We start from the raw sequence: 17,510 nt of genomic DNA on the forward strand, positions 1-17,510 counted from the left end.
GGCAGAGAGTTCCAAAGCACAGGCGCTGCCACACTAAAGGAAGGACTTCTCACAAATGCAGAGAAGATTAATCATGGTATCCATGTTCAGTCTTGTGAGAAATGCTCTTATGTTCTTGTACATGGTTTTAGCCCCACCACCACCACCTAGAGATGTGAAAGCCAGGGAAAAAAACAGAAAAATTCAGGAAAAAATGGGTTTTTCCCTGGTTTTTTCTGAAGCCTTTTTTGTTTGTTTTTCTGAAAAATTGGAAAAATGAAGAAAAAATTGATTATGGAATGTTTTATTTTAGCATGATGAATAAAGTGTTTCATTGAATCTTGGTCCCCCCCACCTTTTTCTCAGTTCTTTTTATGGGACACTGTGGAGGACTAGCGGAGACATAAATAGTTTTCTTTGTTATTAATGTTTGTGGTTTCTTCTGTTGTTTACCTGCTCCTCATAAACTGGCAAAACGAAAGAGGTTCCTTACAGTTCAGGAGCTTGTAGCTCCATTTGTTACCAAAAAAAGTAAAAATTTAAAAAAGTAAATTCAATTTGTAATAATTGTTTGAATAAAATGTACTTTTAATATACCAAATGTGATATTTATGCCAAACCAACTTGTATATAATTACATTTTATGTTCCTGAAGTAACAAAGTGATTTTCAATCTGTAAAAAGTGCTAATATTTCAATTTTTCCAAAAGTTTGTTTTTTTTCTGGAAAAAAACAGAAAAACCCATTTTTTCCTCATGGCTTCAAATTTCCAGAAATTTTACATCTCTAACACTACCCATGAAATTTCAAAGGCAATCCTCCCCACTGCAGCCAGCTGTGCCCCCCAACTTCTCTGGAGGATCAGGGGCCCTTCTGAATAATGTGGGATGGGGAATGGGGGCTGCGGGGGGTGGGGGAGGAAAGGATTGGAATCGTTCATTCTGTGAACTTCCCTAAATTATATTCCGAAATCCACATTAGGGCAATACCTTTATATTTGGATTTTAATCTGATTTTTGGAGATTTTCACCTCCTTCTATAGGAGCCTCATGCACCTCATTCCACATTATTCGGCAGCTCCACCCCCACCAGCCTTCCACAGGGACTATTTGGGGGGATGTAGGTGGCAAGTAGGGGGGAGGAAGGAATGGGGAAAAGTTTGTTTCTTCCACAAATTTCCTTAAGCTAACAGCACAATCCTAATCATGGCTACTCAAAAGTAGAGGAGGATAGTTCTGTCAATTCCAGTCTTCTCTGTTTCTCATTTCCCGGTATTAAATTCAGTTCTCCACATTTCTGCAGCAATTTTCAGAATTGTTATCTCTCCTCCCCCCACTCCCACAGGCTAAGTTTGACAGGTGGATAGGTCCTCTCACCTGTCAATCGCCTGACATCACAGAGTCAGGTGGTCCATTTTTGACCACACCATTTGAAATCAAACTGGGCAGGCAAAGGCAGAGCCCTCAAAGCACTGATGATCAGCTGATCATTGCCGCTTGCAGCATGTTATGCGCAAGACATCATAAAACCTGTCAATCAGCTGATTGTTCACACTTGTGGATCATTATGCACAAGACATCATAAGACCTGACAATCGGCTGATCATTGGCATTTGCAGAGTATTCTACGAAGGGCATCACAAGACTGGAGAGTCAACTGATCATTGGTGCTTACAGAGTGTTATGTGCAGGGCATCATAAGTCCTGACAATCAACTGATCGTTAGCACTTGCAGAGCGTTATGCGCAGGGCATCACAAGACTTGAGAATTGATTGATCATTGGTGCTTACAGAGCATTATGTGCAGGGCATCATAAGACCTGCCGATCAGCTGATTGTTGGCATTTGCAGAGCATTATGCGCAGGATATCTCAAGACCTGAGAATTGGTTGATCAATGGTGCTTACAGAGCATTATGTGCAGGGCATCATAAGACCTGCCGATCAGCTGATTGTTGGCATTCACAGAGCATTATGCGCAGGGCATCTTAAGACCTGACAATCAGCTGGATGCATAGGGCTTTGCAGGTGGTTCTCATCAGCTGATCAGTGGTGCCTGCAAACCCCCTTTTGGCTGAGCCACATCTTTACATCTGACGTCATATATGACATCAAGCTCAGGGCCAGTGGATGCGTTTTGGCCAAACTGGCCTGCTGGGAAAAATGAAGAGGCCTGGAGGGCCTAATGGAGGCCAGCGGGCCACAGGTTCCCCTTGGCTGATATAATTCTATTGCTGGTACTGTGTCTCCATGCTGCCCACAGGCGCAAGAGTTGCTCAAAAGAGATGGATTTTGTTCCAAAAATAATTCCTAGAAATGTACACACATTCTAATCTCACAAATATAGGCTGGTAGTTTTATTTTTTTTTAAACTGCAGTCTGTTACCTTGACAACCAGTTTCCAAAAATGTGGCCAGGATGATTGTTGTTTTTATAAAGGTGCTCCCTCCCTTGAGTTGTTATGACAACACAAAAAGATTACATGTGAGATCTCCAGTGTATGACTCTTCCAAAAGAGTCTCTGTAACAAACAGACACTAACTTGCACTTATGCAAAATTAGAGTTCCCTGGCCAGGGTTGGAATTCAGAAAGCCACTCCACTGTGAAAACTGAAGCCCTAGAATCTTGCTGACGACACTGATCCCATAAGTTGCCAGAAGTGTCAAACTGTGGGGGTTCTAGCAGCAAGAACCTGGAGCTTGGCAGAGGAAGGATATGCTGGTCTCTTCATAGCTGCACCCCAGCACCACCAGGTTACAGGGTGGAATTGCAGCTACCAGTTCAGAAAAAGTCAGGTGACAGAAGAGACTAATAGGGGCCCACCTACTCCTATTTATTTAAATTGCAAAATGTTTATTAATTCAATTTTAACTCTGTTGGGGATAGATTCTTCCCCCTCCAAATGAGAGACGTGCAGGAATCCTTGGTATGAATGTTAGTGTGCGTGTGTGCATGCGTGTGCATGTATGTGTGTATTGTTGCTTGTTTGTATGTATTTAGATCTGGCTAGTTATCATGTTGTGGGCATGTAAGTGGGTTGTTGATTGAGGCTGTGCGATTGAATTATGTTGAGTACTTGCAGAGTATGGAGAGTGTGATTTGGGGTATGATAGAATAGTAGGTTTGAGTACATTGTTTTAGAGTGATGTGTTTGATTAATGTGTGTTGATCTTGTTAGGGTGGACTTGACAGAACTGAATTATATGTTTCCAGTTATAGTTAAATGAAGTTCTGTTTAATACTCTAATGGGGGATGGCAGTTTAATCGCTTTGCTTTATTTTAATGATATGATTGATATATAGGGGTTGGGAAAAGGGTTGATTTTGTTTGTCTAATCATCTACCGTGTTATTTTTAAAAGCTGCATTTATATTTTTACTTGATTTTTATTAGTAACTTTGTTTTCTGATTAGAGGATATTTTGTTCAGTTGTTTACTATGTTTATGATGGATTTTTCTTGTATTTTTGTAGTTGATTTTTATGTGCAATGTTTATTTCAATACTGAAGAGGATGCTCTGTTTTGCTGTTAAATGTGCTTTATAGAATGTAGACATTCTTTGTGGGTTTTTATTTATTTATTTAAGATGTTTTAAATGATATCATAAACAGCTTAAGAGTTTTGTTTAAACTACAAAAGCTACAGAAATAGTCCAAAAACAAAAATACTATCTAAATACATTGTAGAAAACGTTAAAAACGACAAGCACCTTAATGCTGCATATGCAACAAATCAGTCATCAGTAGTTAGTACAATTTCAAAATCAGCGATGAATAGTACAATTTCATTCGTCCTTTATTTTATAGGAACACGTAATCAAATCCAGTTACCTCTATCCCAAGTTTTCTTTTGATCTCTTGTATGACCGGCCTCCAACTATCTAGTCTTTCTTTGTAGTTCCGAAGGTTTTTTAAAACTTAATTGACCACTTAGCACTTGCCATTTGCTCCATAGATTCAGTAGCGACAGCAAGGTGGGGCCATGGTGCTCACTTGTCCTCCGGTCACCTGTGTCGCTGCTGCATCCCGGGATGGGGAGGGGGAGGGGAGAGGCAGCAATGTGATAAGCGCAATGCCGTCACATCAGCAGAGTCAATCTGGCGCTGCCCCCAGTACATTTGCACCTCACCAACCTTGCCTCTCCATACCAGTATGCAGCAGCAGCATGGGCAACGCGAGTTCAGGTGAGTGTTGCCACCCTGTTGTCCAGTCTACTCAGTGGCAGAGCATCTGGTTTGCATGCAGAAGGTCCCAGGTTCTATCTGTGAGCGTCTTATCTGGGGGTTCGGACTGATCCCCAGGTAGCTGTTAAGTGTAATTACTATCAAGTGTAGGTAAACGCATAACTGTTTGCCAGATGTTTGTGCTGTGCCTTTGGGCCAAGAATGTATTTTTAGCAAAGTACATAAGCTTCTGAAGATAATGTTGGTGCTACCTCACCTTACTTGCCCTCAATCCCAGTGTCCTAGTTAACAGAATTGTCTGGCAAATCCTGGGGAAGAGCTGTTGCTCAGTGGTAGCGCATCTGCCTTGCATGCAGAAGGTCTCAGGTTCAATCCCTGCTGTCTCCGGGTAGGGCTGGGAGAAAACACTGCCTGAAACCCTGGAGAGCTGCTGCCAGTTAGTGCAGACAACACTGCATTCAAAGGTCTGACTCAACATCAGGCAGCTTCCTGGGCTTCTGCTTTTCTGATATTGGGGTAAAATAGATCACAATTAGGTCAGTATGTTTTTGTTTGCTGGTACAAGATGAATTCTATTTGCAATGACTCCAAATTTAATGTAAAGAAATATGAAGCAGTATTAAGTGCTTCACACCTCAGTCACTGCCACAAGGTTCTCCCCCTTCTGCCTAGTGCTTTTGACAAGGAAGCCAAGGGTCATAACCCAGTGGCGGCTGGGGGGCCCATGTCAGTAGGGCAGCAGAATCCACTCTGGGTTTTGGTCTGAACTATCAAGGAGAGAGAGCCAGTGTGGCATAGTGGTTAAGGTGTTGGACTACAACCTGGGAGACCAGGGTTTGAATCCCCACATAGCCATGAAGCTCACTTGGGCCAGTCACTGCCGCTCAGCCTCATGAAAACCCTATTCATAGGGGAATTCCGGGAAGGATGACTTCGCTTGTGCCTGCTTTTTGAGACGAGCTCTCGTCTCAGAAGAAACTTTTTCAGTATAAATCAGTCAGAACGTTCTTTTTTGACTGGTGATGATTTTTTCCCGGGCAGGGAAAAACGTAGAGATTAACCATTAAAGCCTGTTTTTGTTTGGGAGGACTGGATCTCATTAATTTATGAGAGAAGGTTCAGCCAGCAATGCCGGAGGACGTCCATCAAGCTCTAACTGACTAAGTGACACGTTTATCTTTTCTTCAAAGAAAACAAACTTAAACAAGCAAGCATCCTTCTTTCTATATTTTTTTTTTCATTTGGTTTAAATCGTTGCAGCAAAAAAGAGATTTGTCAATGAATCGGCTATATAAGAACTGCTGGGTGAGTTAAAAATTTTCTCTGTTATTCACGAAACTAAGGATGAAAGAAACTGAAAAAGCCTATCTTAGTTTTTATTGCAAAAAGCTGGCCGGGAAGTGCATTCTAAAGATATAAACGGAAGAGGGATTTCTATTTCGAGGAGGGAAAAGAAATAAATAAATTTGATTTATGAACTTTGGAGCATTATATGTCTGGGACTATTTTTTTTGGTCTATTTCATTTTGACGAATCTGCTTGTTCACGATGCTACTAACTCTTTTGAAGCTGGGAACTAAATTTGTTTTGTATTCCTGAATATAAGAGATAAGGCAGGCTGTACTGTCTACACTGTGACTTCATCAAGCCTGGAATATTAACCCAATTGTGACTGAAATAATTTTTGTTTTTGTGGTTTTAAGAATGGCAATCAGGAAAGTGGCTGAGACCATGGAAGAAATTATGTTTCAGAAAATAATGGATGAGATTGAGATAACGAAACAAACCCTGAGACAGGGTAGACAGGAGATGAAAAACGAATTTAGTAAAATGACGCAGGAGTTTAAAGAAATAGTTGATGAGATTAGAGATGAAAAAAGAAAAACTAAAGGGAAGATGCAAGCTGTGGAGATTGGAACAAATGTGAAATTGGAAAAAGATCTGGAGTTTATGGATAGTAGAAATAAAGTTTACTGTTTGGAAATCAACGTTGTCTCCGTAGAAATTAATGAAGATAATAGAGATAAAGTTATTAATGTCTTGGATAATTTTTTGGACTGCAATGATGTGATGGAGCTTGACATAGAAAAAATCTATGGAATGGACTACAGATATGTGATAATGGAAAAATTCTTAAGAGATGAGCCAGTGCATTTTGTAAAAAAGAACAGAGATATGACTTTACAACAATATTTTAGCAACATATTCAGAATTGATGGCAAGAAAATATTTGTGATAAAGGAAATTCCCATCAGACTCTTACTATATGACTATGGCTATGACAGCAAGATTAATATGGGATACTAATAATGGAAGAATGGATACTGAAATTACTGGACTGAACAGGACTATTGAAGACGGAAGATGGAATTAATATTGACAATGGAAGAATGGCTATTGAAATTATTGGCTCAAACAGGTTTGGCGAGATGGATTAATCTATATATTTATTTGGATTATGACTATGACAACAAGATTATTATGGGATACTGATAATGGAAGAATGGCTACTGAAATTATTGGATTCAATAGGATTATTGATAATGGAAGAATGGTTACTGAAATTATTGGACTTAATAGGATTATTGAAGATAGAAGATGGAATTAACATTGATAATGAGAATGGCTATTGAAATTATTGGACCTAACAGATTTGAATGAGATGGATTAATCGACATGTTTATTTGGAGAAAAATTGAAAGATGTATCTCTCAAGGAACTGAAACCTCTCTTTGACTTTTTGTGGGAAGAATAAAGTAATGTTTATGAGATTTGATGATTAATTAAGACAACTACTGGAGGAAAGTGATTTTATAATATAATTTATGAGACAGGATTGTTATATATTGTAGACTTATAACTGATCTGCGACAAATCGGAAGTCAACATTTTATTTTATTGTTTAATTATTTTTGTTTTGTGTTTTTTTTTGTCTTTGAAAATTTGAATAAAAATTAATAATAAAAAAAATGAAAACACTATTCATAGGGTCGCCAGAAAAGTCGGAATCAACTTGAAGGCAGTCCATTTCCATTTTTTCAAGGAGCTGTCCAAGGTGCTGAAAGTTCAGACTAAAACCCAGTGCGGATTCCATGCCATGGAGCCACCCACCACCACTGGTCATTCCAGACATTACTTAGCAGGCCTGCCACCAGCATTTGGCATCCTCAGGCAGCTGATGGGGCTCCAGTGGTCTGCCAGGACCCACTGCTCCTCTGACGCTGCCCTCAGGAGCCCACAGGTTGGTGATTGGGTCGGGGAGGGGGTGGCCTTGCTAATGACTGTTGTCATTAGCTGTAGAGCTACTTTGGGATATTAATTGTCCTGCTAGTTTACATTTGCTGGATTTTCTGTGATATATTTCCAATGAATGTGTGAACTGTGTTACTGTTAGTGCGGAAGTGATATTATAATTTTCATTATGCGTAGTGGTTTTGTATTGCTGTATTTAGGGGTTTTGGTCAATTGCTTTGGGAACAAATCTATAGAAAATGTGGCAGATAAATAAACTGACGGTGACTTTCCATGCTCTTTACAACTGCGTAGCTCTGGGGTGGTACCACATGCTATCCCATGTCTGAAACCCCAGAGAGTTGCTGCCAGTCAGTGTAGGACACTACTTAGCTAGATGGACCAATAGTTTGACTCAGCATAAGGCAATTCTATATTCCCATCCTGTCGGAAGGCAGAGCTGGGGTCCCAATCCCGGGGAGCTGGATCCCGGAGAGTTGGGAGAAGAGTATTCGGATGGATGGCAGAGGGAAGGGGGAGGAACTTCCCCCCTTTGGAGCGAAGACGAAACAGAGGAACTGCCAGTGATAAGGTCGCTTAGCAACGGGGAGCCTGAGCCCTCCCTGGACATTCTCACGCCTCCCCCTCTTTCAGGCTCAGAGCAAGAGGGGGAAGAGGGAGGGCTGCTCACAGCCGAAAAGCGGGGAGGCAGTTTACCATCAGCCCCTCCCCTATCCCCCATCCTGGAATCGGAAACTTCAGAAGAGGAGGGGGTGATGCTTCCCCCCTCACCGCGCACACGCAGACAGCTGAAAAGACAGGAGAGAAAGGGGGGAAGGCGGGCAGTACCTGAGGGGCAGTTAAGGAGGAGCGAAAGATTGCGCGCCCGTTTGGCCCCTTCTTAAAGAACAGGCGGGAAGAAGTCCCTTGCTCTGTCAACTTTCTCCCAATGCCGCAGGACCTGTATCCCTGTATTGCTTCATGAGAAAACGCAGTCTTTATTTGGACATTACCCTAATAAAACACGAATTAACTACAACCGCTGGTCTGGTTCCTGAGTCACATCCTGGGCCTGACACATCCTGATTTTAAAGAAAGTAATTTCTTAGGGCAGAGATTCCCAAACTGTGGTCCACAGGTTTCATTCAGGTGATTCACGACCTGCCTGTATTAAATACTCATATCTTTAATGGTACTTTTATTGCTTGTTTTATTTCTTATACTTTATTTTTTGTGTTACAATTTTAATTCTATGCAATGCAATTTTAATGCAATAAAACACAATATAAGAAATAAAGCGAGCAATAATATTATACAGCCATGAGAGTGGCTGTTGTATACTATAGCCAGCATGGATTTTTCGCATTCTGCAGTGTTAAAATTGAAAATACATCCCCTATGCCATTCTGCTGCTTCCCATAAGCTCATTTCAAAACAAAACCTTACAAAACTTGAACTCAGAAACGCTTGCTTAATAGCCCTCTAAACTTTCATGGTGATATACAAAACACTCAGAGAGAATCGAGAGTTCAAAGTGTAAAACAAGAGGAAAAAAATCCGGACCCCTGATGAACTTTTTTCTGTCAGTGGTCTCATAATTGGTTGAAATTAATTAAAAACCAGCCATGTCCACAGAGTATCTGTAATCCTAATACTGACCTTGCCCCATACTCTTACCTTCATCTTCTGCAGTTTAAAAGTTTTTTAAAAATGCATGGCTGGTTTTTAATTAATTTAAGACATTTAACATTGAAATTGATTATAACATCAGGCATGCTCAGTAAGAACCAACTGTCAGTGTTCTCATAATTTGTTGAAATTCAGTAAAAACCAGCCATGTACAAAAAGTACCTGTAATCCTATTACTGACCCTGCCCCATACTCTGACCTTCATCTTCTGCAGTTTAAAAGTTAAAAAACTGTCTGGCTAATTTTTAATTACTTAAAATAAATTTTGCATTGAACTCAGTGATCATGTTGGGCATGCTCAGTAAGAACCAACTGTCAGTGTTCTAAAAGCCAGACTCACAGCTGCTGAGCTTGCCTAATCAGGGGGCCAACCCCCTGCCATACCTTTATTTCACTTTAGACAGTCATGGCTTCCCCCAAAGAATCCTGGGAAGTGTAGTTTGTGAAGGGTGCTGAGAGGAGACTCCTATTCCCCTGACAGAGCTCCAGTGGCCAAAGTGGTTGAACAGTCAGCCGCTTGATTGACGCTCTGTGAGGGGAACAGGGTGTCTCCTAGCAACTCTCAGCACCCTTCACTAACTACACTTCCCAGGATTCTTTGGGGGAAGCCAGGACTGTCTAAAGTCAAATAAATGTCTGATATGGATGTGACCAGTAACAGCTTGGTTTAAATTTGGGTGGGAGACTACATATCCCTGCTGTAGAATAAAAAGGTGGGGCAAACCTTGAAAAACAATGATACTATTACAGAATGTTTTCCTTTTGGAAAGGAAAGGGGATTTTCCTCTGCCCAGTACCCGCCCACCCAATCTCCTCCCCTCCCTTTCCCCTCCGTCCCTCCCCCAGGTCAGTTTAACCTATCCTATGCATGATTGTACAGGAGTAAATCTCATTGAACTAAAAAAGCATGCAAATGATCAAACCTGCCCTCCCCTCCCCCTCCCTCCTAGCCTGTCCCTTTTGCGCCTTCCCTTCCCCTTTCTTTCTCCCTCCCTCCCCCCTCCTCTTCCAACCCCCTCCCTCTTCTTCCCCCTCCCCCGCCTCCATTGTCAGTTTTACCTATTCTAAGCATGATTACATGGGAGTAAATCCTATTGAACTCAATAAGCATGCAAATGATCAGACCTGCCTTTTCCCTCCCTCCCCCCTCTCTTTCTCTTCCCTTTCCCCTGTCCTCTCCCTTCCTCCTCCCTTCTTTCTTGTCCCCTGCCACTCCAGCCCTCCCTCCCTCCGCCCCTCCCCCTCCCTGGTCAGTTTCACCTATCTTAAGCAGGATCCATGGGAGTAATTCCCACTGAACTCAATAAGCATGCAAATGATCAAACCTGCCCTCCTCCTCCCCTTCCTGCTTCCCTCCACCTTCTTGTAGTGCCTTGTACTGCCCTACAAATTTGTCAAAATGCAAACACAATTTGGGTTGGTCTTTGACAGTCCAATCCACTTCCTGTGTAACTTGAAAGAATTCGGTAACATGTGCCTCTGAGCATATGGTGAGTGGTGGCAACATCTGCAATCAGCCCAAATAACAGAAACAAAACACGTGCTTTAGCAGGATCTTGTTTTAGCAAGGAGGAAGCAACAATATTAAAACAGTTGATATAGTTCAGATAGTCGCTGTAAATGTTTGATTTACTTTGCAAGTTTAGTTGTTTCCTATAGTAAGTCATTTTCTTTTGCTTCTGTTTCTGTGAATATGTGAAGTACAGCAACACTTTGCAAAATTTACAGTAAAAAACCTCCAAAAATAATTGTGGAATAATGGCACTGACTATTCTGCAGTGTTTCGGTTTGCACAAGACAAAACAGTAGGAAGTGAAATATATTCTAGCAAAATTCTAGGTATGCTTTATGTTTTTAATTGACCATGCCCACCTTTCCTTATGTGAAGTAGTTTAAGCATAGCAGGACGAAAACATGCATCTTGGGCAGGCCAAGTTTGTTTTTTCCAACACCTAGAGTCATTGCTTAAGTAGCAACATATTGTAATCAGTCTGATTTTACATCAAACTGCAGTTTCAGATTCAACTGTTAATGCGCCCAAAATATAGAACATAACCTCCAGTTTGAAACACAAAAGGCTGTCTTATGACATTGACCATTGAAAAGGCTTTGAAATTAATAAAAATAAATTTGACACAGATTTCTAGGATGAATAATGAAAGAAATACAATTTTCTATGTTAGATTCTCTGTAGAAACAGTAGTAACACAGGAAACAAGCAAAATAAGAACACCAACAAAAATACAAAAATGTAATTCTCCATTTTTGGAGATGGCAGGTGTTGCCATCACTCACCATATGCTCAGAGGCACATGTTACCAAATTCTTCCAAGTTACACAGCAAGTTGATTGGATTGTGAAAGACCAACCCAAATTGTGTTTGCATTTTGACAAATTTGTAGGGCAGCACAGTATCTCAGAGAGGAGGTCAGATCTCCTGCTCCCCTGATGCATTCACTGTAGCTGCCCAATTTCTCTGCTTTTAAAAGTTTGATAGAGATATCTGTTGGCTATAGAAACATCCTTAAACCGCAAGGGTTTTTTTTTGCTTACTAGCGAATACAATTAAAAATCATACAACACGTAGCACAGGGTATGAGAATTACTCCAAACCCAGAAAAATCATTAAGTGGTCCACTAAGAACATCAGTGATTTTCAAGTGGTCTGCGGGGAAATTGTTTTGAAAACCACTGTCTTAGAGAAAGAGTAATAGCTTTGGGATAGATAGGGATGGGTGAGAATTTTAATTCAGTTTGCATTTTAAGCCGAATCTATCAAACCTGCACTTTCCGAAACAATATGAGAACTGAAAGACAGCCATACTTCAAAATGTGGAGTTATTCAAATTTTGGATTGCAGTTTGCCAACCAAACAATATTTACAAAAAATGCATATATAAGGGGAAAGCGTGTACAGAAATGAATATGTGAGTGAAAATAACATGCAAAAATGCATTACATGATGAAATGGCTTGCAAAAATATCTACATTTTTCAAAACTGCCTCCAAAATATGCTTACTATGAGAAATTCTCACTAAAATGCTGGAGAATTTTCATGAGGATCTTTTAAAAAAATCCGCGAATTGCTACAGAAATATGGAGAACCAAATTTAAGATGGGAAAAATGAGAAACCGAGAGAACCGAAATGGACAAATCTTTCCTTCCCCAGTGGGAGAGCATCTGCTTTGCATGTAAAAGATCCCATGTTCAGTCCTCAGCATCTCCAGGTAGGGCTGGCCTCATCAACTGCATTTTGGGACATTTGCTTTGCATGCAGAAGGTTCCAGGCTCCGTCTGTGACATCTCCATCTCGGGCTGGGGAAGACTCCTGTCTGAAAACTTGGAGATCTGCTGCCAGTCAGTGTAGCCAATACTGAGCTAGATGGACCAATGGTCTGACTCAATGACTCAGCACAAGCTTTCTCAGTGGTGGCCTCCCATTTGTGGAACACTTTCCCCAGGGAGGGACGCCTGGTGCCATCATTATCCATCTTTAGGAACCAGGCATTTGGTCCTTAACTTTGGAAGGCTTTTGGAGGGCTCCTGTTGTGTAGCCTTCCTAACAAAGGTTGCTCCACTGCCTTATGTCCGGTTTTTGTTTTTAACCTTTAATATATTTTTAATATTTTGCTTCTTAATTTTAATTTTTTATTAACAGTAAGTTGCTTTGAGTGCACATATTTGTGTAGAAAAGTGACAAACAAATGCACGAAATAAATACATAAATAAATCACAGCTTTCTATGTTTCCCACCCAGTGTTTAGCAGTAAAATGGTCTTCATATGTCAAGAAAGTTATGGCACAATTGCTTTGTGCTGGCTGATCTTGTAGATGATGGAGATGTAGAGGAGAAAAGCAGCTTCTTTTATACAATAGCAAAACTAGGCAACATTTATTACCCACCATAACGGTGGGAATAGGGATGTTCATAAAGTTCTTATTTCAATAAACAGTGAAAGTAGCCCTAAGGGATATCCTTTTTAGACTTAGAAACTGCTCATCCAAATTATGGTTTTAAAATACCCCAGAGGCAAAGAGTATTTCTTGTATAGGTAATACATTTTAATACCCCACTTCAGAAACACATAAAGGGAAGGGACTAGCAGAACAGATTTATTTTACAGAAGTTTCAGAAGGATTGGAAGTGATCTGGGCTGCAAACCAGCACACCTATTTAGTTTAGTACAATTTTGAATCGGTTCACTTGAGTTTTATAATAAATAAATAAAAATAGAAAAGTCTGAAATAAAAGACAAAGGCTACAGTCCTACTTGAGAGCAAGCCCCATTGAACTGAGTAAGGTTTTATCCTGGGTAAAAATGCATAAGATTGCGCTGCACATCACAAAAAGCAAAATGCATGCACAACTTATGTACCAATGCATCTGTCCCGGTGGAGCATGGATTATCCTTTCTTCCAGTACTGCAATCCATTATGTCTCGAAGATGGCAACTGAGATGCGTGTGTGTGTTGTAGTTGCACTTATAAAAACAGTACCTTCTATAAATGCCACTGAATTGCAGGTTTTGCATGTTAAATGTAGATTAAGGGAATATATTCAGCTAAGTGGCACCCAGAAGTAGTATCCAGCTTGCAAGATTCCTGCACATCTACTTGAACTGATATGTGGAGTAAATACTTTAAAAAACCATTCATTTTTATTAATAGTATTAATAAAAATACCAGTCTTTTTGATTATTACTTTGTATATATTGTTCTACACTTCCTTCAAATTTTATGTGTTGGCAGTACATAAATATTTTTATAAATATAAATACACAATGTGTAATAAACCCATCCTAAGGTAATACTTACTTAATGAACTTAAAGGAGATTACACCGTTTGAGTTTCTCCCTCTCCCCATACTCATAGAAGGGTCTCCTGGGTGTAGACCTGGGGAGGCAGGCCCTGGGACCCGCAAAGACAATGGTTTGGATTTTTGGAGTTGAAGGGATGGGGGTGTGTGATGAGGACTCATGCAAATTCATGCTTGCCTGGAAGCCACCAAAATTGCTATGGCTTTTGCAGGGTGGACTGTGCATAAGATTATGCATGGTGTGGAGAAAGTGGATAGGGGAAAAATTTCTCCCTATCTCATAATACTAGCACTTGAGGACATCCAATGAAGTTGAATGTTGGAAGACTTTCGCAAAAGAAAGTACTCCTTCAACACATTGCATAGTTAAAACAGTTGAACTCACTCGCACAAGAGGCAGTGACGGCCATCAACTTGAATGACTTTAAAAGCAGATTAGATGAATTCATGGAGGATAAGGCTATCAGTGGCTACTAGCCAGGATGGCTATGTTCTGCCTCCAGTGTCGGAAGCAGTATATCTGTGAATATCGGTTTCTGGAAACCACAGAAGGGGAGAGTGCTCTTGCACTCAGGTCCTGTTTGTGGGCTTCCCATGGGCAACTGGTTGGCCACAGTGAGAACAGGATGTTGGACTAGATGGGCCACTGGCCTGATCCAGAAGGTTCTTCTTATTTTATGTCTCCCCATCACCTGCTACCTGCCCCAATATTCACATTATAGTATGGATGATTCTGCTCCTTTATTGCTTCTCCCTTTCACTTCGCCTAGCATTTCACTAATCCTGAATTCTGGTTTACCAAGTGAGACCGGCAACAAAATTCTGCAGCAGGGAGTGCTTCTGTTCAGAATCTATCATTCCCCTTTCTCCCACTTTTCTATCTCTCCCACACCCCCAGGTAATTTCCAACAACATAATCCCCAGGATAAAATTTGCATGAAGAGAATTTTGGGAGCATCTCTATATTAATACTATGTAAAATGCCTCAAAGCAATTTACAACTGTATGAGCCGACCGAATACTAAATTTGACACAAAAAAATTAAAATAACATCAAAAAATTAAAACAACATTGTTGACTAAAAGTGCTCACCCTGCAGTATTATAAAAGGACAAATCCTGTCCCATCTTGCCAAAAGATGAATGCCGCAGTTTTATTGACTAAAAGTGCTCAACATGCAATATCATAAAAATGAGGAATCTTACTCCACCAACTAACATTATCAGGGGCGTCACTAGGGCGGTGCGGCAGGTGCGGGCCGCACCGGGTGACACCTCCAGATGGGGGTGACACCCAGAGCTGCCCCCCCAGGCACTGCCTAGGCACCAACAAGAGTCTTCGTGTGGCGTGCCGGCTGCCTTCCTCGGCTGTTAGAAGGTGGAAGCGGCGGCAGACAACGAGGCGGTGGTGTGCTCCCAGGCCCTGTTGTTCGGCCACGTGCTCCTAGAGGCCGTGCACGCGCTCTGCCGCACGCACGATCGCTCAGAAGAAGGCACTGCGGGCCGCACCGGGTGACACCAACCCTAGTGACGCCACTGAACATTATATAAGCAAATGCCAGGAGCACACAGTGATTTTTATTCTGTGCAGAGTGTAGAGCCTTCATGATAGCTTTTCATAATCTTCTGCAGCCAACAGGGTTTTTTTTTCTTTTCATAATGCTATTTTCACTTTCGGTTTTCATTCTAGTGTGCTGTTCTGTATCACTTTTCGTTCTTCACTTCTTGCATTAAGAATTCAAGGCCAATGCTTCTGACATGGCATGCATTATTTACTCTGCGCACTGTTTCCTTACATTTACATTCCATGACCTCCAATCCTACTCAGTACTTAGCTTGTCAACAAGCAGGGTGACCAAGTGTCCTATTTTTCAGTTCTCTATTTGAAGGGATGTTAGAGGATAGTCCTTTATTTGAAGGAACCTGGTCTGTCTGGTCCAAATCTGGTTTAACAATAGGAACCCTAAAAAGGGAGAGCAGGGGGTGTCTTGAAGTTGCCCATCAACAGGTTGCTGTCCAGGTGCTGTCCAGAACACTGATCAAGGACACAGATCCCAGGGTCACAGACTTCCAGGCTATGGTGAAGTGCATTATATTTCTATTTAAGAACATAAGAAGGGACTGTTGGATCAGAACAGTGGCCTGTCTAGTCCAGCTTCCTGTTCTCACAGTGACCAACCTGATGCCTATGGGATGCCTGCAAGCAGGACCTGAGCATAAGAGCACTTTCCCATCCTGCAGTTTCCAGGAACTGGTATTCAGAAGCATAGTGCCTCTGACTATGGAGGCAGAACATAGCCATCATGGCTAGTCTGATAGCTTTATCCTCCATGAACCTGTCTAACCCCTTTTAAAACCATCCAAGTTGGTGGCCATCAATGCCTCCGGTGAATCTTCCAACATTCAGCTTCTTTGGATGTCCACGAGTTCTAGTGTTATGAGGGAGAAACGCTTTTCTCTATCCACTTCCTCCATGCCATGCATAATTTTATACACTTCTGTCATGTCACCTCTGTCTCGTCTTTTCTCTGAACTACAAAGGCCCCAAATGCTGCAACCTTTCCTCACAGGGGAGTTTAAATTACAGACATTATTTCTTAATTTTATGGGGGCCACTGGCACAACAGTGGTACAAGGCAGAAGGTGCCATGGTGGCAGAGGGCAGAGATACTGGAAAGGAAGGCGGGCAAGACAACTGTTTGCTTATTCTTCATCCAGACCATCTTCCAACCTTGATTACTTAGGATCTTAACCTGGTCCTCTCAAGTGTCTGGGTGCTTTTGCTAAATGGTAGGTTGGCCAAGGGCAAGGGGTTGGTCGTTGCTGACCTTTTTGAAGAACAGACTGACCTGGTTTATGTCATCAAAACCTCGCTGGACAAAGGGGGAGGGCTTTACCTCTCTCAAATGTATCCTCCAGATTTCATGGTGCAACATCAGCTGAGACTTGAGGGGTAAGGAGGAACACAGCTTTGATCTATAGGGATTTCATCTTCTTGATCAGGTGTTGGCTGAGTTTCAGTGTCTGTACCTGGTGTTGGGAAACTGAGACCAGATTTGGATTCTGTCGGTGTACCATTCACCCCATTGTCTAACTGTCTTCCTGCCAGAGCTCTTGGAGGTAATATCAGGTGTGGTGACTTCAAGGCTGATAGTTCTGGTGGATTTCAACATCCACCTCAATGTGGTCTTGTCAGGAGTAGGAATGGAAAGATCTGTCAATTTCAGTTTTCTCAGTTTCTCATTTTTCCAATCTTAAATTCAGTTCTGCAATAATTTTCATTTTTTTAAAAAAAAATCCTCATGAAAATTTTAAAGACAATTTTGTAAGCAGTTTTTAATGTATTTGTTCTGAAATTTTTTCCTAATATAATGCATTCTGTATGTTATTTTCACTATTATATTCATTTTTATGCACATTTCCCCCTAATATATGTATTTTTGTAAACACTGGTTGGTTGGAGAACTGCACTGCAAAATTTGGAAAAGTGAGAATTTTGAAAGACGGCTGTGCTTTGGTTTTCGTATTGTTTGGGAAAGTGTGGATTTGATAGATTTACCTGTAAATGTGAATTGAATCAGATTTCTCCCCCATCTCTACTCAGCACATAC

General features: G+C 41.2%; 1 protein-coding gene across 9 annotated transcripts in view; it reads right to left on the reverse strand.

Annotated features, from left to right (window-relative positions):
- Nucleotides 1-17,510, reverse strand: part of NECAB2 (N-terminal EF-hand calcium binding protein 2) — a 381,306-nt gene that overhangs the window by 24,465 nt on the left and 339,331 nt on the right. The gene's annotated exons all lie outside the window — the stretch shown is intronic.

The sequence above is a fragment of the Rhineura floridana genome, chromosome 13 (genome assembly GCF_030035675.1).
Source record: "Rhineura floridana isolate rRhiFlo1 chromosome 13, rRhiFlo1.hap2, whole genome shotgun sequence".
Classification (NCBI taxonomy): domain Eukaryota; kingdom Metazoa; phylum Chordata; class Lepidosauria; order Squamata; family Rhineuridae; genus Rhineura; species Rhineura floridana.